The sequence below is a fragment of the Myotis davidii genome, unplaced genomic scaffold (assembly GCF_000327345.1).
Source record: "Myotis davidii unplaced genomic scaffold, ASM32734v1 scaffold452, whole genome shotgun sequence".
Taxonomy (NCBI): Eukaryota; Metazoa; Chordata; class Mammalia; order Chiroptera; family Vespertilionidae; genus Myotis; species Myotis davidii.
The window spans coordinates 1368521-1393408 of record NW_006284245.1 but is presented as its reverse complement, the minus strand read 5'-3'; positions in this window follow the sequence as shown (position 1 = coordinate 1393408).

The following is a 24888-nucleotide window of genomic DNA, read 5'->3' as shown; positions in this document are numbered from 1 at the left end:
CTCCCGATCTGCCCTGCTCTGTGCATGACAGGGGGTGGTGCCCCAACTCCCCAATCGGCCCTGCTCTGAGCCCGACCAGGGGCTGCACCTTGGGATTGGGCCTGCCCTCTGCCACCCGGAAGCAGGCCTAAGCCAGCAGGTCGTTATCTCCTAAGGGGTCTCAGACTGCAAGAGGGCACAGGCCAGTCTGAGGGACCCCCCCTTCCCTCGAGTGCACAAATTTTTGTGCACCGGGCCTCTAGTACTAATATAAGAGGATGTACAACAGGTAGTTGAGTAAACCATGGATATAAATGTGTGACAGTCATCTGCATAGGGAATAGTTGAAACCTTGGAAATTACTGAGACTGCTCTGTAAAAGTATATATACAATGAAAGAAGACAGGCCAGAGCAAAATTTGGGGCACACTGATATTTATGGGAAATTCAGAGAAGTAGAGGCTTGCCAAGGTGAGGAAGAATCTAGGAAAGAGAAGTCAGCAGAGTAGAGTATCAGAAATTTATGCATGGGAGACTAGTTGAAAAATAGGGAGTATCTACAGTGTCCACAAAATCAGATTCCTAACATAGGGATCTATTGCCATCTGACTCTGTGATGGTTGATTTTCAAAGTGGCCAAAATGTTTCTACCCAAATAGATATTTATATCGTGAAAACAGAAGATATACTTCAAAAAGTGGAGATCAGGAGTATTATAAATGGGAAATTACATGACAGGAGGTATACTGGTAGAGTATAAAGTAAAACACTTCAAGTTTGAGGTTTAATAGAAATATTGAAGTGAACATTAGTAACTAACCCACCAGGCTATCCACTTATAAAAACATTGGCAGCACTCATGTAGTGGTCTCATTTAGTAGGGAATCTATTAAAATGGTGACTTTGGTAGTTAATATTTATTCTAGTAGATTTTTTTTAAAAAATAGCACAGATAACTTTATTGAACATTTTGGGTGAAAATTGTCATTCCACTTTCTATTATCTGTAAATATAATGTCTCATATTTATTAAGTAAATATGTTTTAAAGTGGTATGAAAGCTTCATTTATCAGGATCTTAACTTTCATCTAGTTAATCTTCTGATCATTTGTTCAAATTAAAAATACATTCAAATGAGCAACTATATGCACCAAGCACTAGGTTCTGTGAAATGAAACAGGAATTCCTGTCTTTTTATTTATTAACTAGTGGCCCGGTGCATGAATCCATGCACATTGAAAGGAAATTAATTAGAATATTTTAATATCACTATTCACCTTTTCTCTATAATAGAAGTGTCAACCAAATTCTTGATTGACAATGACAGATAGAAACACATATGTGTGATTGGCGCCAGTGAGAGCTTTATATGTACTGCACATGTGCCAGTCAAACTTAGCTTTTTATAGGTATAGAATAAACTTGCTTAATTAGACCTGTTTTCTGATTTAGCTAAACTTTTTCCAGCCCAGTGAAGCAACCCAACTTCTCTTTCAGGTAATTGTCAGCAACACAGCAGTACATATTAACATGAAGGAGATTATGATTGTAGATCACGCAGGTAGAAAAAGGGTAAAATATTTAACCGCAGCAGTGTTTGACTATATTCTGTGCAGTGAAAGAACCTGAAGTCATTTTCAAGGTCCACCATTTCTTACTTCTTTTCAGTCGGGTCAAGTTTTTAAGCTTTCTAAATCTCCATTTTCCAGCTAATGGAATGAAAATAGGATTCCACTGAGTCTCTTATCTACCTACTCCAGGATTTCTGTGAGGATCAAATGAGATGAGGCACAGGAAAATGCTTCACAGACATTTGGTTACAGTGTACAGTGTTTGCACCTGGCTATAAAGCAAGTTGTGTTCCTGGGATAAAGAAACTCCAAGGAGGCTAGTTGCTGCAGAGAGGAAGCTGGGCGTTGCTATGTGACGTCATTACCGGGACAGTCAGACACTTAGCATATTAGCGTTTTGTATATATAGAGATTTTTTTTGTTAATCCTCACCTGAGGATATTTGTTTGTTTGTTTATTTATTTATTTATTTATTTATTTATTTTAGGGAGAATGGAAGAGAGAGGGCAAGACAGTGAGAAATGCTGAGGAGTCAACAACCAAGGTACGTGTTCTTTGGTCCAGAGGCCGATGCTCTATCCACTGAGCAAAACCAGCTAGGGCAGGAATTCCTGTCTTTGAGTTTACATTCTGATGAGAAAATAGGCAATAAACAGTCAACATACAAGATAAGAACATTATGTATTATAAGTACATTATGTCTTAGGTTAGGACAGTGGTCGGCAAACTTTGGCCCCTTGAATGTGGCTCTTCCACAAAATACCACGTGCGGGTGTGCACGTACAGTGCGATTGAAATATTTTACCTTCAAGAGGCCAAAGAGCCGCATGTGGCTTGTGAGCCACAGTTTGCTTGTGAGCCACTTGTCACCACTGGGTTAGGAGGTGACAAGTGTTATGAGAAAATAGGAGTAGAATAACAGCAACTAAGATTGCCAAGGGCAAGATGTGGGTTGAAATTCACCCAAGATCTAGGCATTTGCAAGACCTATTGCATCAGACATTCCTTACCTTAAATAGGATACTCCCAAAGTACAACACAGGAGTGCCTAATCCAAGCTAGAGAGAAATTTTGGTTAAGGAAGACATCCTGTGGAAGATGGCACCTGAGCTCAGTCTCAAAGATGAGAAAAGTTCACCCAGGCAGAGAGAGGAATAAAGTGCATTTCAAGATTCTAGAAAAAAAAAAACAATGTTGGTTCCAATCTGAGCACCTCTCCACTCCATATTAGGTGATGGCAACATGACCATTACCAGTCAGGCTTTTTATTTGCATGACAGAAGGTCAATTTTGGCTCTTGCAAAACACATCAATCCTTCTTTAATCAACAAATGAGACTCTTCTCTGCAGGCCAGGAATTGATTGTGATGAAGCAGTTGTCAAGGTGTCTGAAAACATCAATTTTTTTAGCCCAATGAACATGTCATATTTCTATTTCTCTAAACTAGGTCTTCAGAAATTGAGATATGCAGACCACATTATCATAGTTCCCTTCAGAGATGCCACTGTTTTGATAATGTGTTAATATTAGAGAATTTATCTGAGCAAAATGTATTATCTCTTGCTAGCCAGTTTCACACATTCTTTATTTAATTACTTGATAATTCTTCAACAGGAATCCAACACAGTAAGTTGTTTTATTATTTTGCTGCTAGAAAAATGGAATATCCAAATTTACTTCAGCAATTTCTTCTGCTTTTAAACATTTCATATCTGCTCAATCTTCAATTCCTAACAATTTTACTTTCCCACTCCTCCAATCCCCACTCTCCCTGTTCTAGATATGGTCTTAATCAAATCTTAGTATTATAATAAAAATTATTTTTCTTCATGGATGCCCTGAAAGAATTTTAGGGACTCTCAGGGATTGATAAAGTCATGAAAAGTTATCTTTTATATAATTGCTGGAGGAACGCAAATATTATTTGTTTATGCAACCATGTGCAGAAGTTGCTGGAAAAGTTGACTTTCCTAATTTCTGAGCTGAAATCTGTGATCTTCATGGATTTTCACATAAGCCAAGTAAAAATGCTCTTAATACCCTGTTATTTCAGTTAAGCTCAAATCTTTAAGCAATCACCAAGTTCTGTTTATTCTCCTTCAATAAACAGATCTGATACATCCATATACTGTCTCTCTACCTCCTCCTCTAGTCACCATGCTGCAGTATCTCTCTCCTGAACTATTATTTGTTTCCTAAATATTTTCTGTATTCCCACATTTGCTCATATGAAATGTATTCTCCATAATAGGGCGGAGTGATCTCTTAAAAATATAAAAAAGATTTAATAATTTTTCTGAAAGCCCTCCAGTGGCTTTCTACTGCCAATCAAACTCCAAGCTTCTCACTATTTCTACCTAATCTGACCCCTGCTTTATTCTCTGATCTCATTGGGTGTCCATCTGCCCTCACTATTTACTTGCCAACCATACTGCTTTTTCTGTTCCTCAGATTGACTCCCCATAATCTAGAAGAATGTTTAGTTATAAGATGCTCAATAACTAATGGTTGAAATCATAAGTAAATTATTATGCAGAATTTGGCAAAGACAGAACCTTAATGTAATATGACCTCATATTAGCAGAGTTCTGTGACATGGAACCAAGAACAGTGCCAAATAGTCTTGTATTTTTTTAAAGTTTTCTATGTATGTGCCAAGATGTCATCTACAGACAGTATCACTACCATTAACTACCATGTTTGGACTGTTTAGATCTATAAAGTCTAAATCTGCACTTGTACACTCAGGTGAAAATCTGATGAAATCTCTAAGTGCTCTCCTTTAAAATAAAGCACATGTACAAGACACTTGAAATACAATTTCAAGAAATTTATAGACACCCAGCTCACATATGGACTACAGAGAAAGTCTGTGGACTTTAGGATGTCTTAATGCTGCATAGTAATTGGAAGACAAATTGTATAACAGCTAGGCCATTGCTGAATATCTTGGGACTTGAGAAGATTACAGATACTTCCATCGAGAACTGGAGAGAAATTCAAGATCATCTAAATAGAGATGATTATAAAATACTAAAGTTCAGAGATTATATTCAAGCCCCAACCTTCCATTTTCCACATAAGATATATGAGGAGCACTATGTTTTCTACATGAGTCACTGTCAGGTTCTAGATCCTTTGGCACCCACACTATTTGCTCCACCACTGTCTGCATTTATGCTATTACAACATGAGGCTCTGTTTGTGTTGGGGGGTTTTGTCAGAAAATGAAGTAAAATTAGAAACTGGAATAACTACTACAATTGCCATATCAGGAGTCTTGGCCTCAGATGGACCCCACTTGCATAATTTCTCTAAACCTTGGCCCCAAATGTGTTAGGAATCACAAAATAATTCTGTCACATTTACACTAGTATATATAGGTACCACATAGACTTAAGAGAAATACTACAAAGGCCTAGAAAAATTATGTTTATATTTATACTTCTACAACATGTCTCAAATATATGTCCTAAATATTATATGTGCATGTGCAAATACACACGCATCAGATCACAAAGAAAAGTCATGTGTTTAACACTTTAGTTCACTCTATCCTTCCCGATACTGCCAAATTACATAACTGTTTCTTGTTGAAATGCATAAAAATGACAAATAAGTAAAAGAGATATTTCTATCAAGTACAAATTATGTGGTGAAGAATTTCAGGCATTCTGCCATTGATTATAGATACATAGCAGCTAAGGACATTAATTGCTGAGGAAGCATTTATTATGTTTCTATATCATTAGAGGTGCTTTGCTTTGGAACACAGTGTCCAAAGTCCATTTATCTTCTGCCTCTTAGATGATTGCACTTTAAATAATAATTCAACTGGGAGATTAAAAGTGGTGGTGGAGTAAGTGGATGCTCCACGGACATGCTCCCAGGACCATGGAAATGCAACTAAAATACAGAAAAACTTCCGGAATAATCTACTGAAGACTCTTCCTAGAGAACCCTGGTAACCAAGGATGGAAAGTGGAGACGGCATAGAGACTGATAGGAGGGGTGGAGGCACAAGGCCAGGCTCCCACAGATAGCAACTGAAGTTCCAAAGAGATATCTCAGCTGTGGGGGGTTGCCACTGAGAATTCTGGGGTCTAATCCCCAAGCTGGATCCCCGGCAGAGAGCACCATAACTGAGAAGGGTATCCTCATAACTTCTGGCTGTGAAAAGCAGCAAGGTTGCTGTCTGCCAGAGAGAGATGGCTGGAAATGCAAGCACCCTCTTAAAGGGCCAATGCACAAAAGTCCCTGAGCAGCCACTCATCTTGTGCTCTGGCAAAGGAAGAGCAGAGTGGAAGCCAGGATTGGGGCTCTGGGATTAGAGCCCAGAAGGCAGACACCCCAGTTTCCTGTGCTGAGTCATTCTCTCACACTCCAGAAGTCACATTTCTCATGTAGTCATTTGCTATCCAGGAGGTTTTACCTGGGGGGAATATAGTTGACCCGCTATTGGAAAACACCATGCCCCACCTTGTGGAGTTCCTGAGGCCCATTAAGAGACTGAGAATAACAATTAGCCTCCAGACAGAAAAAACTGCCCCCCATCCTTGTTGAAAACACTCTCGCCACCCCTATGGATGTTTGCCTTAGGGCTATTCAAGACTGAATCCAATCAGCCTGCAGGCAGAGATGATCTCTGGAGGCTTTGAGTCTTTGCCTTATCTAATTAGTCAGAAAGAGCATTTGACACTGGTCCTGCACTAGAGATTGAGAGGTGTAGCAGGTCTACCTCATACATAGTCACAAACCCAAGCAAGCAGCCAAAATGAGGAGACAAAGAAACAATTTCCAAATGAAATAACAAGAGAATTCTCTAGAAGATAAGATAAATAAAATGGAGATAAGAAATTTATCTGATATAGAGTTCATAATAATGATAAGATACTCAACACCATGAGAAAAGATATAGTAACTATGAAAACAGAAATAAAGAATGACTTTCACAAATAACACATTAGAAGGAATACACAGCAGATTAGGGAAAGCTGAGGATTGAATCAGTGAATTAGAAGACAGAGTTTAAAAAAACCACTCAATCAGAGAACCAACAACAACAAAAACAATTAAAAAACCAGAGGACAACCCCAGCCAGCTTGGCTCAATGGATAGAGCATCAGCCTGCAGACTGAAGGGTCCCAGGTTTGATTCCAGCCAAGGGCACATGCCTGGTTGTGGCCTCAATTCCCAGTAGGGGATGTGCAGGAGGCAGCCAATCAATGATTCTCTCTCATCATTGATGTTTCTATCTCTCTCTCCCTCTCATTTCTTCTCTGAAATCAATAAAGAAATATATTAAAAAAAATAAAAAACCAGAGGACAGCTTAAAGGAGCCAAGGGAAAACATGAAACATAACAATATTTGAATAGTATGTGTGCCAGAAGAGGTAGAAAGGGAGAAATGGATAGAGAACTTGTTGGAAGAAATAATGGCAGAAAACTTCCCTAACCTGGATTGGAAAAAATCACACAAATTCAGGAGGCACAGAGAGTCCCAAGCAAGAAGATCCCAAACAGGCCCACACCCACACATATCATAATTAAAAGGCCAAAAATTAAAGACAAAGAGAGAATCATAAAAGCAGCAAAAGAAAAGCAAACTGTTACCTACAAAGGAGCTCCCATAAGGCTGTCATCTGATTTCTCATCAGAAACTCTACAGGCAAGAACAGAATGGCATGAAGTATTCAACGTAATGGAAAGCAAGGATCTGAAACCGAAATTACTATATCCAGCAAGGCTATCATTCAAAATAGACAATGAAATAAAAAGCTTCCTAGATCAAAAAAAAAAAAATGCTAAAGGAGTTCATCACCACCAAGCCAGCATTATAAAAAATGCTAAGCCCTAACAGGTTTGGCTCAGTGGATAGAGCATTGGCCTGCAGACTCAAGGGTCCCCAGTTCGATTCTAGTCAAGGGCATGTACCTTGGTTGCAGGCACATCCCCAATGGGGAGTTTGCAGGAGGCAGCTGATCGATGTTTCTCTCTCATCGATATTTCTAACTCTCTATCCCTCTCCCTTCATCTCTGTAAAAAATCAATAAAATATATTTTTAAAAAATACTAAAAGGGCTGCTGTAATGAAAAGAAGAAACACAGAGAGAAACCTAGGCATACAAAATTAAATGGCAATAAATAAATACCTATCAATAATAACCTTAAATGTAAATAGATTAAATGTTCCAATCAAAAGACATAGGGTAGCTGAATGGATACAAAAACATGACCCAACTATATGCTATCTACAAAGACCCACCTCATATCAAAGGATTCAAACAGGATGAGAGTGAATGGATGGAAAAAAATTTTCATGCAAATGGAAAAAAAAAAAAGGTGTGGTAGCAATTCATATCTGACAAAGTAGACTTCAAAATGAAGGCCATCACAAGAGTCAGCAAAGATCACTACGTAATATTTAAGGGATTGATCCAACAGGAGGATATAACCCTGATAAACATATATGCATGCAATTTAGGAACATCTAAATATATAAAAAAAACTTCAAGGGGATTTTAAGGAAGAGATTGACAACAATACAGTCATAGTATCGGACTTTAATACCCCGTTGACTTCACTGGATAGATCTTCCAGACAAAAAATTAACAAGGAAACAGTGACTCTAAAGGACACACTGGATCAGATGGATTTAATTGACATTTATAGAGCATTTCATCCTAAAACTGCAGAATATACATTCTTCTCAGGTGCACATGGATCATTCACAAAGATAGACCAAATATTAGGGAGGGCAGGTGGGTGGGAATGAATCAAACAAAGACTTGGGCATGGTGGGCTGCAGGGAGAAAGAAACATGTAATACTTTCAACAATAAAGATTTAAAAAATTATTCAACTGGACTTTGGGGAAAATAATAGAAAAAAATAAAATGACCACTAGATAAGCAATGCATATATTGGCTGCTTGACTATTTTTCCAAAGCATTTTTGAAAAACTGGCATTGATGAAGACATGAATAATGATATTTTCTAACTGGGTGGTTTACAAAATGCCTTTATCCGCAGCTTCTCATTCAATCCGCACAACCATCCTAGGTGATAGGTGGTAGTTATTTGTTCCTATCTTAAAGATAAATGTAAGTTGTTGTCGTTGAATGGTTACAGATCAGGAGAAAATTACAAAAAGGCACAATGGCTAAACTTGTGGGACTAATAAAATGTCAGGACAAGAGAAAGGCGTGAACTTTGAATGTGCTGCGTAAGTATAGATCGTTTTTTTTCCACTGGGAGGCACCAGCTGAAATGTATTAAATGCCGAGGACTCTGCCACTTCAGAACCTGAGCCTTTCCTTTCTTCACATGTATTCACCCACACAGGCTTTGCTTCTTTAGAGCTGGATAGGCACATGTAAAAGGCAGATGGATGGCGAAAAGAACTAATTAGGACGCTGTAATTATATTCCATTCCTTCCTCCAAATGATTACTTCTCATCTTTGAAGGGAAAAAAAATCCCCCTTTACAAGGGCTCTTGCTTTGACAGAAAAATTAAGAAAAATATTTGAAGCCTCTCAGCTTCTGACCTTAAAGTCAGATCAGACAATTTCCAAGTCATTATTTTGGGAAATATTAATGCAATTAATTGCTTTTAGTGGAAAGCACATGGTTGAAATTTCAGCCAAAACTTGAAATGTCATGCTCTAATTTGAGACTAATTTAAGAACAACAATAATAACAAATGATGGATTATAATTTACTTTGATATTTAGGTACTTTCCATTCCAAGAATTCAATCTCTCCCACATGTAGAACTTCCTTTTATTAAAAAGAAATACCTTTTGGGATGACTTGAGAAATTTTTCCAATGACCCTATGATATATTCTAGATTATACAACTTAAAAATAAAACAAAATCTCCCTTTTCATTACTAATAAAAGCAGATTTGTTTAAAATATTCCAAACAAAAAGTAACATTATATGATCATTGTAGGAGATTTTTTTTATCTTTTAATATTAGTAGTAAATAACGCAAAGCTATTATAGGTCATGTTCAAAAATGAATACTGCAGTCCCACAAACTTTAGATATTGATAGAATATTCCTGGCTCTATAAAGCAAGTGGAATCTGATTGGCTTGAATTGTATTCTCAGGACAATGGGATGTCACGTGGGACATTTACACAGGGGAGTCCTCTAACCTGGTTTACACTTGGAAAGGCCATTCCGATTGATACTAATGTGTGAAGGAGGGATTCTGGGGAGTGGGGCGGGGAGCAGGTAGAAGAGTGGCAGCCAAGGAAAAACAGATGAGTGGATCAGCTTCCATTTGGACAAGTTAAAATTGACCCTCGGTTAAAATAATAGGGAGACAACAGTGAGTGTGTCTGGGAATGTGGCAAGCTTCTGAATTTAAAGACACGGCATTCAATCAGCTCCAGCCACCTACCTGTCTTACAGGAATATACATCTTATTTATCTTCAGGGTTGTCAGGGTTTTTTTAATTTAAAGAGAAAGATGTAAAATCTATTGATTATCAAATGTTCGCAACCAATTCAAAATTTGTTTAGGAAAACATTTTGAGAGCTAAACAGAACATGCCTCTAGGTTGGATTTAACTAGAAGGGTCATCCTCAGGGTGGAATTTTGAGGTGTTCTTTAAATAAAGGAAGACTGGAAGACATCTTTTTGGAATTTTTTCAGGACACAGTTCTGTTCTGCTACTGGGGTGTGCATTGTTTCAGATGGCTGTGTTCTCCGTGTCTCTTACCTGCTTCTCCACTTGGGCTCCATGGGGCATCAGACACAGGATCCCCCTCTGACCTACTGCTGGTGAAGAACAGTCATAGACAAAGATAGAGCAGAATACAGACTAAAGAGCAGAACTCTCTATTTTCATTATTTTTCCTTCCTTCCTACCAGAGTTTACAAACCAGAGTTTACAAACCAGAGTTTACAAACCAGTCATTTACAACAATAAACTATAAAAAGAACAGTTCATACATATGTTTAGGTTGGATTTCTAAACTATCCGTGCCCTTGCTATTGAAAGAGAAATCTAGAGGACAAGTGTCAGCTAAGACTTGGGGAAATTATGTGAGAAAGTTGAAGCAACGTTGGTTTTATTTCTGGCTTTTATGCAAACCAGAGCCAAAGATCTCAATCTTCTGAATCATATGACAATCTAGGACTAACTTATAAATTACTTCTGAACTGAGGCAAGCTATGCCTCACTTATCCCTACCCATGAGTGCCTGAGTTAGAACACTGACAATTAAGTGTTCAAAAATGTGTACCGACTATGTTAGATTTCCCAAAAAACTCAACGGCCAGCCGTGCTGACCAAATTTCTTTCAACAGTAAATATCTACTTTTGAGATGCCAAATATTTTTTTTAAATCACAGTCTTTTTAAATCTATTTTTTCAGGCTAAACTCTTGAAGTCACACTTTGTCCTCTCATTCTATTTCTTAACCCACTTCTAGTTAATAAAATCCTATTTGTGCTAATTTCCATGTGTTTATCTTGGGTCTCCTTCTCCTCATCCGCCGTTCCTCACTAGGGTAACCCACGCCATCCTGTCTGCCCAGGATACTGCAGTGGGTTACCATTTGGTCCCCATGATTCCACTTTCCCTGCAAACTATTTTCCATGCAAACATTAGAATGATCTATTTGAAATACAAATCAGATCATGCCATTCCCTGCTCAAAACACAATCTTTTCCCATCATAAATTGAAAACCCAAATTCCTTAATAATTGTCCTCAAGATTCTCTGATTAGATCCATACCTAACTCACTGCCTTCCTTTTCTATTGTATCTCTTGATCATACTGTCTGACAATTAGCCACCTTGTTGTCTCCTAAATATGCCCAGCTCGTTCTTGGCTCTAACCTTGGCATTTGCTAATTCCTTGCCCCACTCTTGCCTAGGAGATTTCATGCCTCACTCCATGCCATTCCAATGGCTGCTCAGACAGTTACTACTTCAAGGAGCCTTTCTTGACTCCTCCATCCAGTGATCTGCAGTGGTTATTCCCATCACTTTATTTGTTTATTTCCTGGTGCATATCATAATCAGAAATAATATATTTGTTTACTTATTAGTTACCTTCCCCAAATAGAATGCTAGCACCTTGAATACCTAAGGACCTTGTGTATCTTGATCACTATTGGAAAAGTCCAGAAAATAACTGTCAGCTAAGACAGGAAGTTAATGTGAGAAAGCTGAAGCCACATTGATTTTATTTCTGGCTTTTATGTAAACAGAGCCAGAGAGCGCAATCTGCTGAAAGGAATGACAGTCGAGGATTGACTTATATGCCTGGTATGGAGGACGTTCTGATAAATATGTGTTGAATTGAGTGGATTTAATAACAATTATCTTGAACAAGGTTCATAACTAACAAAACAATTGTTTTTAGCAGTCAACAGTATTTATTACGCATTTGCCTATGTGGAGAGTTATACTGACAATTTTGAAAGATAAAACACAAATATAAAACCCAGTATAACCCTCATGTTTTTATAATTTTATCTTAAGTTCTTCATCAAACAAGTCATAAAGCAGGTAAAAATGGAGTAGGTAAGGGCAAACAGGTGCAGTTACGCATAAGACAAAAGAAAAAGAATTAGTTTTATTCAAACTTGTTTTATATTAGGCACAGAATATTGCCTTATACCTTAAAGGAGAATAATTATCTGTTCAACAATTTGGAAACTTTCTAAAAAATACTTTCAATTAACAGAGTAACTTTTTTCATTTGCTTTCAGATGAGTAACAAAATTATGAAATTTTATTTTGTTGCTCCTCCGCAAAAATCAATTATGATAGTTTTTTCTACTGGAAGTAACTGCCCTGTCAATATTTAGCAGCCAACCCATGATACAGCTGTAATTAGGACCAAGACACTGAATGTGGGCACTGACTTCGTGGTGGTTCCTAGTTGCCTAACAGAAATACTTACCCTGGTTCAAAGCTATGTTTTCATTATAACTCTTCTGCTTTCTGCCCCTGATTCTAGATAGTTTTAGGTAATTAATCTAAAATACCTCTTATGCCCACCAGTGTTGCTCAGTGATTGAGTATTGACCTATGAACCAGCAGGTCATGGTTCGATTCCCCGTTGTGGGCTCCATCCCCAGTGTGGGCATGCAGGAGGCAGCCGATCAATGATTATGATTCTCTCTCATCATTAATGTTTCTATCTCTCCTTCTCCTTTTCTCTCTGAAATCAATAAAAATATATTTAAAAAATAAAAGATCTCTTGTATTTCATTTAAACACATTTTCTTAACTCCCACTCTTGTTTTCTGCATAGTGGCCACATTTTTTGAGTCAAGTTAGTTAGAAATAGCCATAAGCCATGAAAAGAGTATTAACGTTTTTCTACTGAAGACATCTGTTTATCAGTAATTTTAATAAGACAACTTTAATATTTCTAGATAAATATTTTTCCTCAGCTTAGATATATGATTTTAGTAGAAGTGCCAAAGAGAGAAATGTTATTGAATAGATTAGAAAAAAACCTTATCTTGATTTTTCAAATTGCTTAGGAATTTTTAGGCTGTTAGAAGAGGAGGCTGAGGTAGAAGAGGAAGAGAAGGAGAGAAGACTAATGCTTCAGATTATGCTTTATTTTTATGTGGATATCTCAGATTGAATATTTTTAGAAATAAGAGATTTCCATCCTACAGTGGGAGAGATCCTACCTTGAAACATAAGTTTGGAACATCATGCATTTTAATGAAGATTTTCCATAGCATTCATGCTGGGACCTGGTTAGACTGCTGAATCTAATTAAGAAATTTATGACACAAAAATAATCTGGGAGGATTTTATGCATACTTTGCTCTCAACACTTTCCAGGTATATGGAGCTGTCTCTCATTTTGTTTGGTGTTTCACTGTCAACTGAACAAATGTAGAGGAACACAGCAGGTTCCGAACTCACAACACAATCCTGAGGACTGTCGCCCTACTGTCAACTAAGCATGAATAGCATCATTGAGTTCCAAAGCTTGGCTCCAGAATCATTGGCCATCGCTGAAATCATAATTCCAAATATTTAATGGCTCATTCTGTACCTTTCCAAACCCTTTATCTGGAAATGAAGATCTACCATTAGTAAATTTCTGGGAAACCCTCAGGTCCTAGAGAGGAAATAGGAGTTTCTTTTGCTTTCTATTGCCATTTCTAGACAATTTCTCCTTCCTTCACTTCCAAAAGAGCAGGCTCTTTGTCACACATGTCATCAGGTTAGATCTCCTGCTCTATTCCCTTATTGCCACCATCTAATCACCTTCAAGTCACTCTACTTTTATTACCTGAAGCTTTCAGGTAATAAACTGACTCACTCTTTTCCTCTACTATTCTTACATCAATTTTTGTGACTTCAGTTTCTATGTGGATGATTTATCCATCACCTTGGCCTTTCCATTCTTGACTTCCACAAATGGCCAGCTTTATCTGCTCTACCTATCACACACCTTCCAACAGTTCTCAACCTGTGGGTCATGACCCCTGAAAATACATCCTGCATATCAGATATTTACATTACGATTCATAACAGTAGCAAAATTACAGTTATGAAGTAGCAATAATAATAATGTTATGGTTGGGGGTCACCACAACATGAGGAACTGTATTAAAGGGTCGCGGAATTAGGAAGGTTGAGAACCACTGCGCCATCTCTAATACCCCAGGACCTCAGATATCTTCTTTAAAGCATACTATTCTGGGAATATATGACCTGGTATCTTTGCACTTCATTTTCTCAAACAAATTCCTGCCAAAAATTCTTTTCTTTTTCAGTGAGATGTCTTCCAACTCTATAACTCTTTCACTACTTAAAATGCATCTCATGTGTTCCTATTCCTCATCACCTGCCATGGTCCAAAGCTATCATCACAACATAGCAGATGTTTACTTGCTCTTTGCTTCCTCCATTGTGAAAGCATGTGAAAAAAGACCCCAAATATGTATAAAACCAATTATTTACTTACTATCTACATGCACCATAGCAGGTAAACGTATTGAAGAAATTTTTACCTCTGTGCTGACATCTGTTATTTAAATTCCTGATCTTAAAATTCTGTGAGGCACAGCACGTTTATTGATTTTTCTAATTCTTTACAATGAATATTTTATACTTCCTCGCTCTGAAGCCCTTTTCCCTCCTCCCCCTTTTCAGTTAATCCCCTAGCCTAATATTTATATTGGGAAAGTATAGTTAAACATGATTAGAAGATACCAGTGAGAAAATTTCTCATCTTTTCATCAGCAAATCCAGCAACCAATTTGAATCCAAATCCATCTTTTTCTGCTTCCCTCCTATTCAAGCACTTGATTCTATTAAAGGCCAACCCCGACCTTCTCCACTGCATTCAGTATTCAATGCCAGCTGAGCCATTTTGGTATCTCTGAAACTACTGCTCCCTACTCAATTCTAAATTTATTTTTCTTTATTGACTTATTAACATCTGCATGGAACATGATTTAATATCTCACATCTTGCAGACAACTACAGCCTGACTTCTGGCTATGACTTGATTTCTCTGAACCCTTCCATAGCAAAACACTTTAGAGTGTTGCCAAGGGTCACTGTTTCCATTTATTCAATATTTTCTCTTCAATTCATTGAGTTCTCTCACTCCACTCCTTTGACCAGTTTGGCTCAGTGGATGAAACAGTCTTTTTTTTAAACTTTGATTTATTAAGATATATACGATATACCATAAATTTCACCCATTTTAAATGCACAGTTCAATAGTTTTTAGTAGTTCTACAGAACAGTGTTTACACAGATCACCACAATTTTAGAATAGTTCATAGCTCCAAAAGAAACCCCATACCCAATCACTCCATTTTCTTTACCTCCCTTCCCCCATCCCCACCTCCACCTGCCACCAGTTAAGAAATTACTAATCTATTTTCTGTCTCTATAGATAAGCTTACTCTGGCTATTTCATTTACATGAAATTATGTAAATGGTCTTTTGTGATTAACTTCTTTCACTTAGCATGGTGTTTTCAAGGTTCACTTATCTTATAGGATGTATCAGTATTTCATTTCTTTTTATTGATGAATAATATCCCATTGTATAGCTATAATACATTTATTAACTCATTCAACAGTTGATGGATGTTTGGGTTATTTCCAGTTTGGGGCTATAATAAGCAATACTGTTATGAACATTCATGTACAGTTTCATATGGGCATATGTTTTCATTTATCTTGGGTACATAAGAGTGACATTGCTAGGTCACATGGTAACTCCATGTTTAGCATTTTGAAAGTTTGTAAGACTCTTTTCCAATGAGGCTGCACCATTTTACATTCTCACAAGCAGTTTCTGAGGATTCCCATTTTCCCACACTCTCATTAACACATATTCTTGCTCATTTTGATTATAGACATCCTACTGGGTGTGAAGTGGTATTTCATTGTGGTTTTGATATGCATTTTCCTATTGATTTTGTGACAGAAAATCCCCCCAATTTTGCTTCTGCCTTGCCTGCTGCTCCTTCTCAGTCTCACTGCTGGTTGATCCTTTTCCACCCAAACTCTAATTGTTGGAATGTCATGATTCTATCTATATTATCTCCCTAGGTGATTTCCTCTAGTACCACGTGTTTAAATAGGAGTTATGGGCTGATTACATTCACATTTTTATTTTTAACATTGACCTTTTCTATCTACTTGCCTTATTTTCATTCAATTTTTACCTTAAGCTTATTATTCCAAAATGGAATTCTTTATATTGACATCCTCCAAATTCAATGATTTTACCCTCCCTGATATTCTCTATTTCATTAAATGATGCCATCATCTGGTCAGCCATCCAGGATCCAAACCTAGAATCCATCCATAATTCCTCTCTTTTCCTTACCACCCATCAATCTGTCACCTTCACATTCAAAATCCCATCCACATGTGTCCACGTCCTTACCACCAGCCTAGACACCAGCCTAGCCCTGTCCCAGAACACTCAGGCAGTAAATACCTAACTTACTTCCTCATTTCTACTCTTGCCACAGCTACAATTTATTCACTAAACAGAAGGATATACAGGATTTCTAAAACTTAATTAGACCCTCTCACATTTTAGGAGGAAGTGACCTGGGCTTGTACTTAGTGTTTAAGGGGTTCTTGAACAAGGAAATGGGGGATGTGTGATGTATGTGGGAACTGACCTTGATTGAGTTCAGGAGCCTAAAGATACTAAAATCCTGAATCTATTTTGGTAAGATTAGAAAAAGTGGAAACACTATTTTAATAATAAATATTGGATTGTGGATTCTTGAGAGACAGAATGGGGGGAATGTGATTATTTTCAATCTATGTCATTATATGCCTCTATTCCTAGGGACAAAGTACAAATATATATATCACATCTTAAACTAAGTTACTCCCTATGCTCCTCTGTGGTATGAATTTAACAAATTATTAGATCAAATGCTAAAGTAAGAAATTACGAATTAAATAAAGAGAAGAATAAAATCAATGACTGTTTATTTAATGTCAAGTTGAATCAGTTGCCAGTCACCTGGGCTGCTGTTGACTCACCTGGGACCAGGCAGCCTGATCAGGTGCCCTCTGGAGCCATGTCCAGCTCTAACATCAGGAGTTGTCTCTTGTGATGTGTAATTACTCTCACAACTAAGTTACATAAGACCTTCACTGGAAGAAGGTGACTTCTATTGCCAGGAAATCTTTGGCACTTTAAATGCAATAATTTTTTGGTACCAGGAAAGCTGCCAGAGAATGAATAAACAGTCAGTATGAAAACCTTCTGTTTATTACCAGAGTAAACACAATAAAAGCAGAAGTGACCTTTATTCTTCATACGAAGTAATTAATCAACTAATTAACTAACTTTATCTTAGAGGAAGTGAGAATCTTATAGCCCCATGATCTACTCAGTTTTGTACAGTTTTGATTTGTAGTTCAAGAGAAACTCTTCCACCATCCAAATCTGTGCTAAACTGAAACTTCAAATACAAGGAACTGAGTTGACACTAGATACTCAGTTCACGTCATAACTCATTGGCTTTTGACACCAGTTTCTCAAGGTTAATACCACTTCAGTGGAGGGAGGAACACAGAGGAGCTCTTGCTAAAAGAGCTACAGAAAAATAGGAAGAGCAAAATTGAAGAAAATCTGTTGATAATAGCCCCGAATCATTTACCTTTTAATTTTGAGTATAGTATACACAGAACATTGGTCTAAATAATTTTGGTGGCAGTTGTTGCTGTGTCCACATTGTTAGTCACTTTCATTCATGCAGGCTAATGTGTTTGTGGGTCTTAGCTTGTTCACGTCTGCAAACATCAAAGAATAAAGAAATGAATTTCTGGGTAGAGGTAGACCTCATTTTATTGCAGTTTGCTCTTCACAGATGTGTTTTTCACAAATGAAAGGCAAGACCCTCCACCATCGAAAAGATTATGACTGGCTTTATAGCAATCCTCACTTTATTGTGATGGTCTACAACCCCGCAGTATCTCTAAGGTGTGCCTGTAGAGAGTTGTATAGGGTACTAATAGGCAAAGTGAGACAAAGAGGTGTTTCCTCCCCCTTTGATGACCACTACTGACCTAAGGAACATGCTTTCCACCCCTGTAATTGTTTAGAGCTTTGTAGAGTTTTAGAAGGCAATGGATTAAATATTATTCTGTGACAATTTCATACTGAAAGAAATAATTTCCCTTTCCTCCTCATTTGCTTTTGATAACTTTATTGAGATTGAAGTATAATACACTAATCAAAGATAAAGTGCATAATTTGTTAAGTGAAACTCTCCTCATAATCAAGATAATGAAACTTTCTATCACCTTCAAAGATTTCCTAGTCTACCTTTATAATCCATTCATTTCCTCCATCCCCATCCTTGGGCAACCACTAATCTGCTTCCTGCCATTGTAGATCGGTTTCTCTTCAGGAATTTTATGTAGATGGCATGATACACTATTTCTCTTTCTTTTTGCCTGGCTTCCTTCACTCACTAAAATGATTCAGAGATTTATCCATGTTGCTGTATCCATCGTCTCCTGTTTCCTTTTTATTGCTGTACTAGAGGCCCAATGAATGAAATTCATGCAGAGTAGGCCTTCCTTCCCCAGGCTGCCGGCACCAGCTTCCCTCTGACACCCGGGACCCTGCTTTCCTCGCAGCCCTGGCTTCATCCAGAAGGTCGTCCAGAAGGACATCTGGTCTAATTAGCATATTACACTTTTATTATTATTCATAGTACTCCTTTGTGTGACTACCTCAATGTGTTTCTCCATTCTGCTGTGAATGGATATTTGGTTTGGTTTTAGTTTGGGCTATTAAAAATAAAGCTACTCTGAGCATTTATATACAGGTCTTTGTTGATACATATACTTTCACTTTTCTTAGGTAAATACCTCGAGGTGGGATGATAGAGTCATATGGAAGTGTATGTTTAACTTTAAAAGAAACTGTTAAGTTGTTATTCAAAGTGGCTGTACAATTTTGTGTTCCAACCTATGATCTATGAGAGTGCCAGTTGTCCTGTATCTTTGTTAACACTCAGTATTGTCAGGATATATTATTACTAGTGCTACTATTTTAACAATTCTAATAGTTACATAATGATATCTCTTTGTATTTTTAATTTGCATATGCTTATTAGTCATTTATATATATACTAGAGGCCTGGTGCACAGAAATTTGTGCACTGGTGGGTGTCCTTCAGCCCCACTTGTGCCCTCTCACAGTCTGGGACCCCTTGGGGGATAACGACCTGCTGGTTTAGGCCCGCTCCCGGGTGGCAGAGGGCAGGCCCAATCCCTAGGCGCCTGCCCCACAGCCCCTAGTAGGGATCAGAGCAGGGCCGATTGGGAAATTGGGGCGCAACCCCCTGTCACACTGCTCCACTGATCCCAGTGCCAGGAGGCCTCGTGACTCTGCTGATCCCGGTGTTGGGGAGGCCTCCCACTGATCCCAGGGGTGGGAGGCCTCACTGCTTGGTGGCTTCAGGGCTGTTTGGCTTCGCTCCACCGCTTGGAGCTTGCATATGCAAATTAACCGCCATCTTTGTTGGCAGTTAATTTGCATATCACCCTGATTAGCCAATGGGAAGCGTAACGGAGGTACGGTTAATTATCCTTTTTGTCTTTTATTAGATCGGATATTCTTTTGTAAAATGCTTATTCAAATATCTTCCCATTTTTTATTGGGCTGTCTTTTTATTTGAGTTGTAAGAGCTCTTTTTATTCCTGGATAAAAGTCTTTTGTCTGATATATTCTTTGCAGATACTGTCTTCCAGTTTGTGGTGTTTTTCCTGGAGCAAAAGTATTTTAATTTGGAGAAGACCAATACTTTGTTTTTTCTATCATATCGTATATATATTTTTTTATTTTCTAGATAAAAAAAAATTTTCCTAGCCCCAAATTGCAAATATTTAGTTCTGTATTCTCTAGCTTTATAGTTCTATATTTTACTTTTAGATCTGTTATCCACAGTGACTTAATATTTGTATATGAATGAAGTAAAGACTTACATTCATTTTCTTCTTATATAGATATGCTATTGATATAGCACCATATGTTAAAGGATTTTCCTTTTTCTATTGAGTTGTCTGAGCACCTTTGTTGAAAATCAATTGAGCATCAACATGTGGATCTACTTCTAGATGATCTATGCTGTTTCATTGATTTTTATAACTATCCTTTCACTATTAGCAAACTCTCTTGATTACTATAGCTTTATAATAAATCCAAGTTTTAAAATTGCTTTGGTTATTGTAGTTTGTTTTCATTTTCCTATGCATTTTAGGATCAGTTTGTCAAATTGCTACAAAAATTGAATTGCATTTAATCTGGGGACAGTTATGATCTTAGCAACATTGAATTTTTCAGTCCATTAACATGGTATGTCCATCCATTAAGTTGCATCTTCTTTAGTGTCAATCAATGTTTGTAGTTTCAGTGTAAAGGTCTTGAATGTTTTTGTTACAGGTATTTTAAGTTTTTGATGCTATAATAAATGCATATTTTCTTTTTTTTATTCATCACATGAGAATGTGTTCTGATTGATTTTTTTTAGGGAGGGAGCTTAAGAGAGAGAGAGGAGAGAGAGAGAGAGAGAGAGAGGAACATCGATGTGAGAGAAACATCAATTGGCATCAATTGGTTGGCAGCCCGCGATTGAACCCGCCACCTGGGTATGTGCTCTGACTGGGAATCAAACCTGAGACCTTTTGGTGTACAGGACAATGCTCCATATAATCTAGTCACACTGGCCAGGGTTAAATGTTTCTTTGGTTGGGCAGTTGGTTATTTCCAATATTTCCCCATTAAATGAACATCCTTACGTATATTTTTTTATATCTCTTAGCATAAATATCTAAAAATTGAATTACTGGTCAAAAAATATATATAGAATGTTTTAAAAGTACTATTTCTCCCATTCTTTTTTAAATGTTGATTAATGTAAATCTTTCAATCTTTTCTCAATCTAGCAGTTAAAAAAATAATATTGCCTTAGTATGCATTTCTTTGGTTAACGATGAGGCTGAGCATCTTCCATGTATTAGTTATTTATATTTATTCTTTTACAAATTTTTCATTTCTATCCTCTACCCATTTTTCATGTATGCTTAATATTTTACTTATTATTTATTTGTCACTATTTACAATATAATAATGTAAAAAGGGAATGTAAATATTTTAGCTATTATATGTAGCAATTAATTTTCCAGTTAATTATTTATCTTTCACTTAAAATGATGGTATTTGAATGCCATAAAAATTTTTTGAAAATGTATGTACTTAAGTCTTATAAACTTTTCCTATGAGGTTTCCAAATTGGTATTTATGCTAAGAAAGATCTGCTCTATCCAAAAGTTATAAAAATATAACACTTTGTTCTACATTATTTTCATGATTTTACTTTTTACACTTAAATTTTAATTTTTCTAGAATATTTTATGATGTATAGTATAAAGTAGAACTCTTAGTATTTCCCTAAATAGTCTGAAAAGTTTTCCAACATTGTTTGATTTGAAATTTCATTATGTCTGTATAAAAAGAAATGTGGTTTTAATCAGTTTTGGCATACTTTTTGTTATTTTTCTGGTAGATCCTTCTGATTATTATTTTTAAATATTTATTATCTAGATGAACTTTAGAACCATTTTTTAAGTTTCATGTTCTCCCAACTATAATTAATGAAAAGTATTAACTTCATGGACTGTTATAATCTTGAACTTCCCCATTCAGAAATATAATTCCTCTCTCTCCATTTGATAAAGTCTTTTTTCAATTCTCAAGCCAAGTTACATTGTTGTTGTTCTTTTCCATTGGTCTTGCAAATTCTTAAGTGTGTTTGTAGGCATTTGATATTTATTCATATTTATTTTGAGAATTAGTATGAGATCTCCTTTTTTATTCTATTTTCTAACCGGTCATTATAAGCAAATCTCTATTTCTGTGTATGTTTTGTATCTGTTCATGCTAATGAACTTCCTTATAGTTTCAAATAGTTTTGTAGTTGAACTTTTGATATTGTAGTGAACATTTTTAGTTGCCTATTTGACATCTGTTAAACCCTCTTTCTAATAGCACCACATTTTCATTTGAATAGCTATCTTTCTGTCTATGCAACTATATATGTTGGGCGGAACACATTATATCCTGGTTTAAAGGTACACACTGATTACTCTAAGCTTATCAGAATCATTTTTTTGTCCCTTGAAACCATGCTTGCTTCAGAAATAATAATATGACTCAATCTGGGCCAATGATGTTTGAGAAGTTTTCTGGGGCTTTGGAAAGGAATCTCTCACTTCTCTGAAAGTCAGAAGAACCCAGTTCTCTATCATCCCCTCCCTGGACATGACAAGGAAGTGTATAGCCCCCCAATAACAGCATATTTAGAAATTCTATTTTTCAATTTTTGCCACTACTATATGAAGATCCAATTGAATTTCACATTAACATTATATTCGTCTTATACGCCGGCAAATACGGTAGTTCTAACCATAGTTTTATTAGTTCAAACAGTAATTTTGTAGATTCCTTGGGCATCCTATTTAAAGAGTCATATCATCTGTCAATAGGACAGTTTTACTTTTATCTGCTATGACTGCCTTTTGTTTTTCCCCAGTGCCTGGTTGCCTGGTGCCTCCACCAGAGTGTTGAACCAAAGTGGTGAGAGTGGACACCGTTGATTTAGTCATGATTTCAGAGAGAAAACTTCACCATTTCAGTATTTCACTATTACCTATGATTAGGATGTCCGAGGTAACCAATTCAATTTTTAATAGACATGAGGATAATCAGACTTTCTAATTCTTCTTGCATGAAATTTCAAGATACCTGCCCATTTCATGAAATTGTCATGACAGACCAATTTTAAACTAACAATGAACAGCGAGCATACAACCAGAGCTCCTGGTGTGAATCCGGCTCTGTCACTCACCAGCTTTGTAAACTCAAGCAAGTCTCTAAACACATTTGTGTCTCAGTGTCCTTACCATCAAATAGAGAAAGCAGTTATCCCTGCCTTGTATATTTGCTTTGAGGTCTACGTGTGTGTTTGTGTGCGTACACATGCTTAGGCTTGACAAGTAGTTATGGCTCTAGAAGTGGTAGCTCTTATTGCTGTTGTGGTGGTTATTATTATTAAGATACTTATTAGGTTGAATTATAAAACCAATGCCCTGTTATAACTATGACACTTCCTATTTCTCTGTGTCATTGTCTATAAGCTATATAGTTAATAATTGGAAGAATGTCACTTTATCTCTCACACACACACGCACACATACACACACTCACACACTCACACATACACACACACACAGAAAATTCAATTTTGCTTTGATCCATCCCACACAATTGCGGTCTGTTCTAATCACACACAGTGCATTTTGCAAAGCTTCCTTTTCCGAAAACAGCTAATGCCAATGAGCAATGTCATGACCACGGGCTGCGAGCTGTTTCTTTCCCATCTCCTCTAAACCTGGACCCTTCTCTATCATCTAGTGCAAACTAACTGTAATTGCAGAGATAAAGTTCAGTGACTGGAACTACGTTATGCATTGTAGTTATTTTAACAAGTTCTGCCTTTTAATGAAACATCACACCTCAGAGGATTTAGTTCCCAATATTTGTTTCTAGTGTTCTCATTGAAGATTCTAGCTAGAGCTTTTTGTAAAATAATTTATGATGTCTATCGTCCACTGTCCTCACCTTACTTTTTTTGCCTCAACTCTTCCATGTCTTCTTAAATGGATACTAACTTTTAAAGGTCATTTCCTTAAGATGAATAATTTGGTTTTCTGGGGGATGACTTAGTTGAGTATTTGCTCACACCCTCTATTCAATAGTCTGCCCTGGACATTATGAGGTATTCACGTATACCTAAATTAGGGCCACTGGCTTCAGGTGGCTGATGATATAAGGTAGACTTTACATAGAGTAAGAGTCGTAGGTGCCATTTAACAGTTGAGAGCAGAGAGAGACCTGGCTCATGCTCTGGGGTTTGCGAAGATCAGTTATACACCTTTCCTACTGGTTGATTTTGGGTCCCTTTTGTAAAGAAATACAGCCTATGGGCAAATGCAGATCAAAATGTCAGTTTTGTTACTGATACATCAACCCAGAGGGCAAAGTATCAGGGCTGCAGGCAAAGGAAGCTGTGAGTGGCCCATGCTTGTTGCACCCCTGGTCAAAATGTGCCATCCGTAGAAAGTTCCAGAGCAATGCTGGCACAGCCTGCGTGGGTGGAAACCAGGCAGAGGCAAAGCTTCCAGTTAGGGCTTTATTGGTAGATTCAATGTCAGGACAGCAAGAGTGAGGGGAAAGGGGGACGTGATGGGGAAAGGAAGGGAGCAGGTCACGGTGCCCACGGCATCGCTAACCTCATCCCAGCTTTGCGTGAGAGGCCTCTCTAAAACCCTGCAGCGACCTGGCTCTCTGGGCGCCCTGCGCTGCTCACCTCTTCAGCTGTGCCCTCAACACCGCGGAGGTGCACTCTGCAAGGGCATTGGAAATGACCTGTGTCCCGTTATTTTACAGCAATAGCAGCGAAGACCTTTTCTCTTTGTAGCAACACTTGCCCTGGAAGAACGTCCTTAGACTGTCCAGTAAAAAGACAAATCGAAAGAAGCAGACGTTCACTAATGTTCTATCCCCTAGGATTCCCACACCGCACACTTGCGGTCTGCCTGTGGCCGCTGTCACTGGCCTGCAGCTGTGCCTGAGGGACAGTCGCCTGTACTTGGTGGAGATGGCCTGGCAAAGCTGTGTCCTGCGGAGAGCTGGGCAGGGGAAGTGACAGTGTGCAGTGTAAGACGGACAGGAAAGCCTCTCTCTGCAGGGAGCAGCTCTGTCCCCCACCCC